The following is an 8,032-nucleotide window of genomic DNA, read 5'->3' as shown; positions in this document are numbered from 1 at the left end:
TGATTGATTGATTGGTTTTGATAAAGATTGATTTAGTTGTTCACCACGTTTCACTTGAAGGCCAGCAGCTCCTGTCCATGATTGATGCTTCCTTTGATTGGTGGAAGATCTTTGCCAACTGATACAAGGCTGCGAAGAGAGAGAGGCGGAAGATGTTGCATCAGGTTTCAAAATGTTAATAGCATACTGCATCTTTAAAACTTAGCTCACAGCTTCACATTGACTCAAACTGCTTTTATATGAAAGGAGAGGAGACGGCCGTCCTGTCCATGTAAACACGGCTTCGACAACAACACTGCCAGCGGGACTCACGCTTCTCACTCATTGTCGACAGTCATGACTCATAGAGACATTTACAAAGGCAATGTCTGCTATATTTATGTGCAAAATGTTGCACTTTCTTCCTTTAAGGAGCTTAATCTTGGATTTTTAAAAAGAAGAGTGCTAGCACAGTGAGGGAGAAGACATGGGTAAAACACATTTGAAAAAATAGAAAAAGACAACAATTCATTTGCTAAGTTCATAAATATTTGTCAGAGGATTGTCAGCACAGCTCTCATCTGTGCTATAGTTGATTCATTACTTGTCAAACTGCTAAATGGCTCTTTATTTCCTCTGTGTACAATGTCTCAAGTAGAAATACATCCCCCCCATATTCCACTGAAAAGTGTGTATTGGGTTTTGGGCACAGATTTACATTTATTAAACAAAAGTTTAAAAAAAACAAAGTTTTACACAATGAGTTTAAAGTTGCTTCATAATCCATCTCAGTGAAACATTGCAACTTTTCGCATTAGTCAAAGTTTTATTCAACACAAAAACAAGCTGTGGGTTTCTTTTTGGTGCATTCAAGGACATGCTGGCGTCTTACAAGCACGGCATTCATATGCTGAAGGATAAATAAAACACAAATGCCAATAAATATAGGAAACAATATATGTTGAGATGGCTGCACGGTGGTGCAGTGGTTAGTGCTTTTGCCTCACACAGTGAGAAGGTCCCTGGTTCGAATCCCCATCGTACAGGAGCCTCTCTGTGTGGAGTTTGCATGTCCTCCCCGTGTGTGCGTGGGTTCCATTCAGGGTACTCCGGCTTCCTCCCACAGTCCAAAGACGTGCTCGTTTGGATAACTGGTGATTCTAAATTGTCTGTAGGTGTGAATGTGAGTGTGGCTGGTTGTCTGTCTCTATAAGTCAGCCCTGTCAGTGCAGGGTGTACCCCGCTTCCCACCCAATGACAGCTGGGATCGGCCCTGGTCCTCTGCAACCCAAAACTGGATAAGCAGTATAGATAATGGATGCATGTTGAGAAGTCAATCATATGGCTTTAACAGCTTGCTCGAATGTCAAATGTCAGAGATATAAACACGTACCAAATAGTCCCTGCTTGAAACTTACCACACAAAGATAACATGTGGTCATGTTTATCTGGCATTAAGTCATAAAGCTGATAGGAAGACTGGCAATCCTTCCTTTCTCTCACACTCTCTTCTCCCTCTCCTTCTCAGCATCTCATCTCAATGTTCAAATTAATGGCTTGCTTTATTTGCTGGCAAGTTTTGTAGAAAGCACAATATATACTATACATATATAACACAGCAAAATATTAGAATTAATATACTCACTTTCAGAATACAATGTTTTAAACAATTTCAACACTATATATTAGAAAATAAAATTCAGAAATGTTGCATCTCAATGAAAAAATAAAGGCTCCATAGTTCAATATTTATAGAGTATTATGTCTGAGTGTATTTCAGGCGTTGTCAGGGAAAGTTGTGGGAAAAGTGTTATCAGACCAGAATTGGAGGGTCTGGGGTGATAAAAAAAACAGGCTGCAAAGACACACAGACACAGTCACAACACACACACAGACTGTCGCAGCTTGCACACACATAATCATTGGGTATTGACAAACACCATCACAAATACATAAAGTTATCTTTCTTATGTGTGCACTTAACACATAAGAAGTCACTCCTAACACAACCACATGTACACACACGTACACACACACCGTGGGATCCTTGTTGCACGTATCCAGAACATTAACCACACTGTTTATCCACCTACGCTCAACTGTAGCATGTTACCACGACAACGCCAGCAGCCATAACTCCTCAACAGACTGAAATGATCATTAATCTTCTCAAGTCTCTCTCCCAATGGACCAGTAATGATATGTTAGTATTCCAACCTCCTTGCACCACTGCGTCGGTGGACTATCACCCACCAAATGAAAATATGAGGCAATGGCATCTTGGAGACATGGATAAAGACATTTGAGAGCAGAACGTTGCCAGTTTGAATCCCGGTACAGCGAGGAAACTGTGACCGAGGGAATGGATGCCTGCACTATCACTAAAGACTCCCACTGAAACAGATCAGACAATGCATTGTGAATTTACAAAACGGATTACTCTTTTTATCACTAGTCAAAGGAAAAAGGCTGCTCTAATTTATAATGATCGTAATCATCAAGTTGCATCACTTCTTAGGGAGCACACAACAATCTTAGATTTCTTCAACATCCTATTCAAACCTCTCAACAACAAAAAAAGAGTGTGTTAAACTGTTGCCAGGGGCGTCATGCCCAATCAAACTGGGGGGGCTGGAGCCCTCTCAGATGTTTTTAAAACCTACAGGAGTGTTCTGATATCTTAGTATTAAAAAACATTTTATATAGTATGTAGTAATGATTAAAGTTTGGAAGAGAGCTGATTAAAAAAAAGGTACCAAAAAACATGAGGGAATTTAACATAATTTACCTGAGGTTTCCTCAAACTGACAGAGAAAAAAATCCACATTATACCTTTGATTATAAGTATTTCAAAATGCATAATTCTTCACAGTTTTTTCCACAAAGGACCCCTAAGACCCCCCTCTAACTTAGCCCTCCTAGATTTTTGGCTTTCATGACGCCTTGACTGTTGCGAAGTGTTGAAACTTAAAAAGTTTCCCTCGAAGCCGTAAGTGGACATACATTTATTAATTTTAATTAATTTTTTATTATTATTTCAGTTGATTTCTCGAAGTTTAAACTTATCTATCTTGTTATCTCTGAATAACAACACTAAAACTGTCACGTTGATGGAAAAACAAGGAGTGGGACCCAACGACAGAACAAAAAATAGTTTTAAGCAAAAAGTCAAAAACAACGCTTATTTCTTTTAGGGGTTCAAACAAAGTCCATCAATATCTTAAAACAGAGGAAAACACAGACGTTCACAGGAATCCACACTACAGACACAAGGAAGACAGACTGCCAACAAGACTGAAGGAACACTGAGACTAAATAGACACAGAGGTAATCAGACACAGGTGAGACTAATGACACAGGTGAAGACAATCAGGGCAATCAAAAGTGGAGGGAAATCAGACAAAGGGAGGAAATAAGAGAAGAGAAGGAGACAATAACTTCAAAATAAAACAGGAAACACTAAAATACAGAAAACCACAAGGTAAAAAGCAACACCAGGGAAGAATGACAAAAACTAAAACAAGAAAGAAAATCTGAACTCTGAAATGAACAAAACGCAAAACTAAACCAGAAATTCATCACAATGACGAAAAATTCACGAGATTCTGAGAAAAAAATCAAATGTATCTTGTGTGCACAAAATAATGTATTTTTTTTACTTTCTTTTCTGAACTTCAAAATAAAATGTGTGGCTGTATGTCCGCTTGGTGCTTCAGTAGTTTCTAACAAGATTTATTATCAAAAAACTTTATTATTTCAGGGAGAAAATGAGGTGGAGGTTATAGATTCTGTTCATACAAAGGAGAAGATGTGGTATGCTTCTTTCGAGAAAAAAAAAAAAAGTGTTCTGCATGCTTTAAAACCACGGAGCTAATGGCAGTCCTTGTGAAAGCTTCTGTTCGCATATGGCGCCGAGGGACAGGAAAAATTGCCATGGTAACTGCGAGTTTCACCAATTATAGATGTCACTGTAACACTCTATGATTGTGGGTACTGTACTTATTTTCCCGGATATTGTGAAAATGAATGGGATTTTTGTTTCCGGCTCCACACTGTCGAGCCTCATTGCCTGGACAAAAGGGTTGTTGGTATTCCACAGTTTTCTTATTATTTGAATGTCACGTAAGCGTTTTTAGATCACAGTTATTTCGTGTAAATTTACATGCAGTGTGAGGCTACCAGCAAACTAAACAGCGCTAACATTAGCATGCTAACACAACAATGCAGCTGGAGTTGTTTTGGTTTCATGCTGATGCTCGAGGGCGTCATCTGCTGGATCAAAAAGTTGCATACTCTTCCTTTAATGCATGCATTGCATTTTTTTTCTGAAGCTGAGAATGAGTTAACCTCCACAATATTAATGTTATCTGGGGAACATATCCAATTAAGTTTGAACTGAAAAAGCCAGCTTACCATGCTGGTAAGGAATCCATCACTCACCATGGCAGCGCTTCAGTTCACCACTACAATCCTGCAACCAAAAGCGAATCGCTCATGGTATATCGAACATTCCTGAGGCCGCATTCCCCATTCTCTCGCACCGCCCGATCGACCGCAGTGACATGTTTGTTTTGTTTGCACGCTAAGCAAAAGCTCAGATAAATATACAGCTTTTGGGATGCTACATGTGATGGGTTATTAATTCCGCATTTTATGACAGACAATAATGTCTGGTTGAAGGGTGGGGGTGACAGAGGTTAGGGTGTGGGTTGTGTAAGAGGCACATGTCATCCAACCGAAATGGCTTTGGGCAGAGTGAGAGAAGAGTGAAGAGAATTTTGAAGGAAAGACAATGTAAGTAAATGAAAACCTCAGATTAGGTCTTTGAGCAAAGTAAAAATGACTTACATGATTGTGTAGGACCATGGCAACGTCGCATTGGACTTCTCGGGCAAATATGTTGAAGTCATTGATTTTTTGATTTTTTTTTTACCTATCTGTGTGCCTGCCTGATAAGCAGTATTACTTAATTTCCTCTTTTGTCTGGATTTGTGAAACACCTACCATCTTAAAACAATGTTGAGATCAAGTCCCTCCCATCAAACTGTGTGCGTTATTAGCAGTTATCCTGTGAGGGCCTGTAACCTCAATCTCCAGATGACTTCACAGACTAGGAACTCATAGGTTCTGCAACTGAAAAATACTTTGCAGAGGCAGTGTAAACAAGGACAAGGGTTACTCTCTAAACGCTTGAAAACACATTCATACACATAAAGTTGTCGAGAGTAGGTGGTTCAATGAGTCAGATTTTTAGAATGTGCAAGAAACTTCCAATGTTGGGACTGCACATTTGAGGAGTGGTTAGCGCTGTTGCCTCACAGTGAGGAGGTTCCTGATTTGAATCCTTGTCGGACAGGATCCTCTCTGTGTGGATTTTGCATGTTCTCTCCGGTCACTCCCACAGTACATGCTCGTTATAGGTCAATCGGTGACTCTATTGCCCGTACAGTAAGGGTGAATGTGAGTGTGGCTTCTTATTTGTCTCTGTCAGCCCTGTGATTGACTGGCAAACAGTCCATGGTGTACCCCGCCTCTCGCCCAATGACAGCTAGGATCGGCTCCAGCCCCCCAGTGACCCCAAACGGGGTAGATAATGGATGAATGAACTTCCAATTTTGCCTGTCTGTATCTGTATGTAACATTGATGGACATTTGGCAACTGACCTGCACTTTCAAAACGACTTATAGTAGGAAAAACATACAGCCAATTAATAAATGATAATAATTCAAGAGTCCAAACCAAAGCAAATTCAACAACTGGAAGGTTATGCATATGAAAGAAACTGCAAACTGTATTTAAATCAAATGACACACAATAAATACACAAAAAGACCACCATTCAGAAAGCAACTGCAAAAGAGACAAACGCTGCAAATACAGTCTTTCTTGGAGAGACCTTTGGTTTCCTGCAGCTCTTTGTCCTGCTCATAGTCAGTCGATGCGGAGAGCGGCAGGCCGTCCCCGACCCGGAAGCACCCCGGGACTGTAAGAGCAATCAGTGGAAAAGTTCACCAGCCAGTGAATGTTTTGTTCAGATAGGTAAGTGGCACAGTTTGAAGACAGGGAGTAACATTAAAAGTTACTGCAACAAGTCCTGCCTGGACTCACATACAGCTGAGCAGGATGCCTGCAGCTGGAGCTTCTTTTTTTTTTTTTTTTTTTTTTTTTCCCCCTCAGTTCTTTATCATTAAACATGGACCCACAGCGCTTGCACATGGCTGGTGTCTTTGTTACGATACAGTCTTTTGTATCAGGTTAGATATTAGTGTGCACAGTCAGGAGGATAGCTGTCGAGCCTCAGCTACTGTCCTTGACAACTATCTGTGGGAGGGCACTCCTCATACACTGAACTGAATTTGTGTGTGTGAGAATTTTCCTTTGACTGATAACTGCTTACGGATGTTACTGTTTGAAAAGTTTAAATCAAATATACTCGGAGAACTTACCTGGACTTAAGTTGCTAAATTTACATCTCATATGTTGGATGCTTGGCAGCTAGCACAGGCGTCAGTCCTCATAGCTTTTCACTAATAAACCGTTGCCTGCTGGAGATGGGGTTGATGCGAGCGGTGATGGTGAACAAAACAAGTGGTAAACCAAAACAAAGATTGTAAAATACTGTGTTGTAGATCTACAGGTAAGCTGCTGAATGTATGACGCATAAAGAGGAGAACAACTCAACATCAATGCATTCGCACACACTCATAGTATTTATATTAACAGTCGGCAAAGGAGAGCGATGTGAGTCAGTGTCTTGTTTCATGCTGTTATTAGTTTCTCTGGTGAAGCTGGACCTCAGTGAAATATGAGGTGTCCTTTTTTTCTCTCCCCCCTTCTTCTCCCTCCTTCTCCGTCTGACGTCAAACTTCTGAACAGCAGCAGAAACACACGGCCTGGATGTGGCACCCTTACAAAACTTAATAACACACGTCAAGAGTCCCCAACCCATAACTGGTTGTGTAACACCGGTGGATCATATTAAGCTTCTATTTTTGCGCTGCCTTGGAAGCCGTCTGTCTGTTACACAATAAAACATACACTCCTTTATTTTATTTTTATTTTTTTGGTTTAACCTCCAAAGGATTCTCACAGATTGTATTTTCTGTCTGTACCTTTGTGTTAAAGTCAGCCCTGTACTTTTAAGGCTGAGAAATGTTTCAGTTGAAGTTGAAACTGTTTTCACACATGCACTTGTGGAAATTTCTGGAAGATTTCTGGACAGCCTGCCCCTGGGATCTTCCTGGGTTGCTTATTCACAAACGTATGTCCCTAAACTGTTTAGAAGAGAGAAGTTTAAAAGACTCTTGCCCAACCTGCCTTCTTGGATTTCTGCAGTCTGACACTGTAATGACAGTGTGTTTTTCTCAATGCTATTTGTAACTGGATACAATCGCGGTACGATCGAATGAGTGGAAAGGAACATACTGGCGAGCAGCAAAGAGTGTGACTCAGCTTTATCACGACAATCGCATTGTGGGGCATCATATACCTCATCAAGCCTGCCATCTCGTTCACAGTGGGTTTTTTTCCTGAATGTTCACACATCCACATAACCCAACTTCAAGCAGAAATGTAATTGATGGGCTGGCAGAAAAAATTCACAGGAAAGTTGGTGTGAAAAATGTGTCCGTTTGCGTGCAGGTCAAACCAAATATCTGAGGAAATGTTCACACCCACACGTTTCTGCATGTGTCAAAACACCATGAGATCAGGATGTTATCAAATAACCATAACAGTGTTATGAATCTTATATGGAACAGGATGTAATCTTTATAAAGCAAAAAAAAAAGCTGAGTCATGTTAACATATAACACCCAAATAAGTGACAACATGTAAAATACTGCAGTAAGCCTTTGTTCATTGCAGTCATGCATATGAAGTGTCATAGTATGTAGTCTTCAATTTATCCAAACTAAGTGCCCAAAAATATTGTGTTGAGTCAATTTGTAGGTTTTGTCTCAGTTGTAGAGTTGGTTATCTCTCGGCCTGAAGGTAAAGGGTTTGATCCCCAGCTCCTGCAGTCACATGAAGTGTCTTATATTGTATTAGGCAA

At 40.3% G+C, this 8,032-nt stretch overlaps 1 long non-coding RNA gene across 2 annotated transcripts; it reads right to left on the bottom strand.

The window, feature by feature from the left end:
- Window positions 1-674: 674 nt before the first annotated feature.
- LOC132954972 (uncharacterized) lies at window positions 675-3,250 on the bottom strand. Of its 2 annotated transcripts, XR_009665878.1 has the most exons (3): window positions 3,159-3,250; window positions 987-1,086; window positions 675-889 (listed from the first exon to the last, which is right to left on the bottom strand). It is a non-coding gene; the product is annotated as an uncharacterized LOC132954972 (long non-coding RNA). The 2 variants fall into 2 exon arrangements; XR_009665877.1 differs by lacking the exon at window positions 3,159-3,250 and having other exon boundaries at window positions 987-1,415.
- Window positions 3,251-8,032: the final 4,782 nt, after the last annotated feature.

The sequence above is a fragment of the Labrus mixtus genome, chromosome 21 (genome assembly GCF_963584025.1).
Source record: "Labrus mixtus chromosome 21, fLabMix1.1, whole genome shotgun sequence".
NCBI lineage: Eukaryota > Metazoa > Chordata > Actinopteri > Labriformes > Labridae > Labrus > Labrus mixtus.
This window is presented reverse-complemented; position numbering and strand designations above follow the sequence as displayed.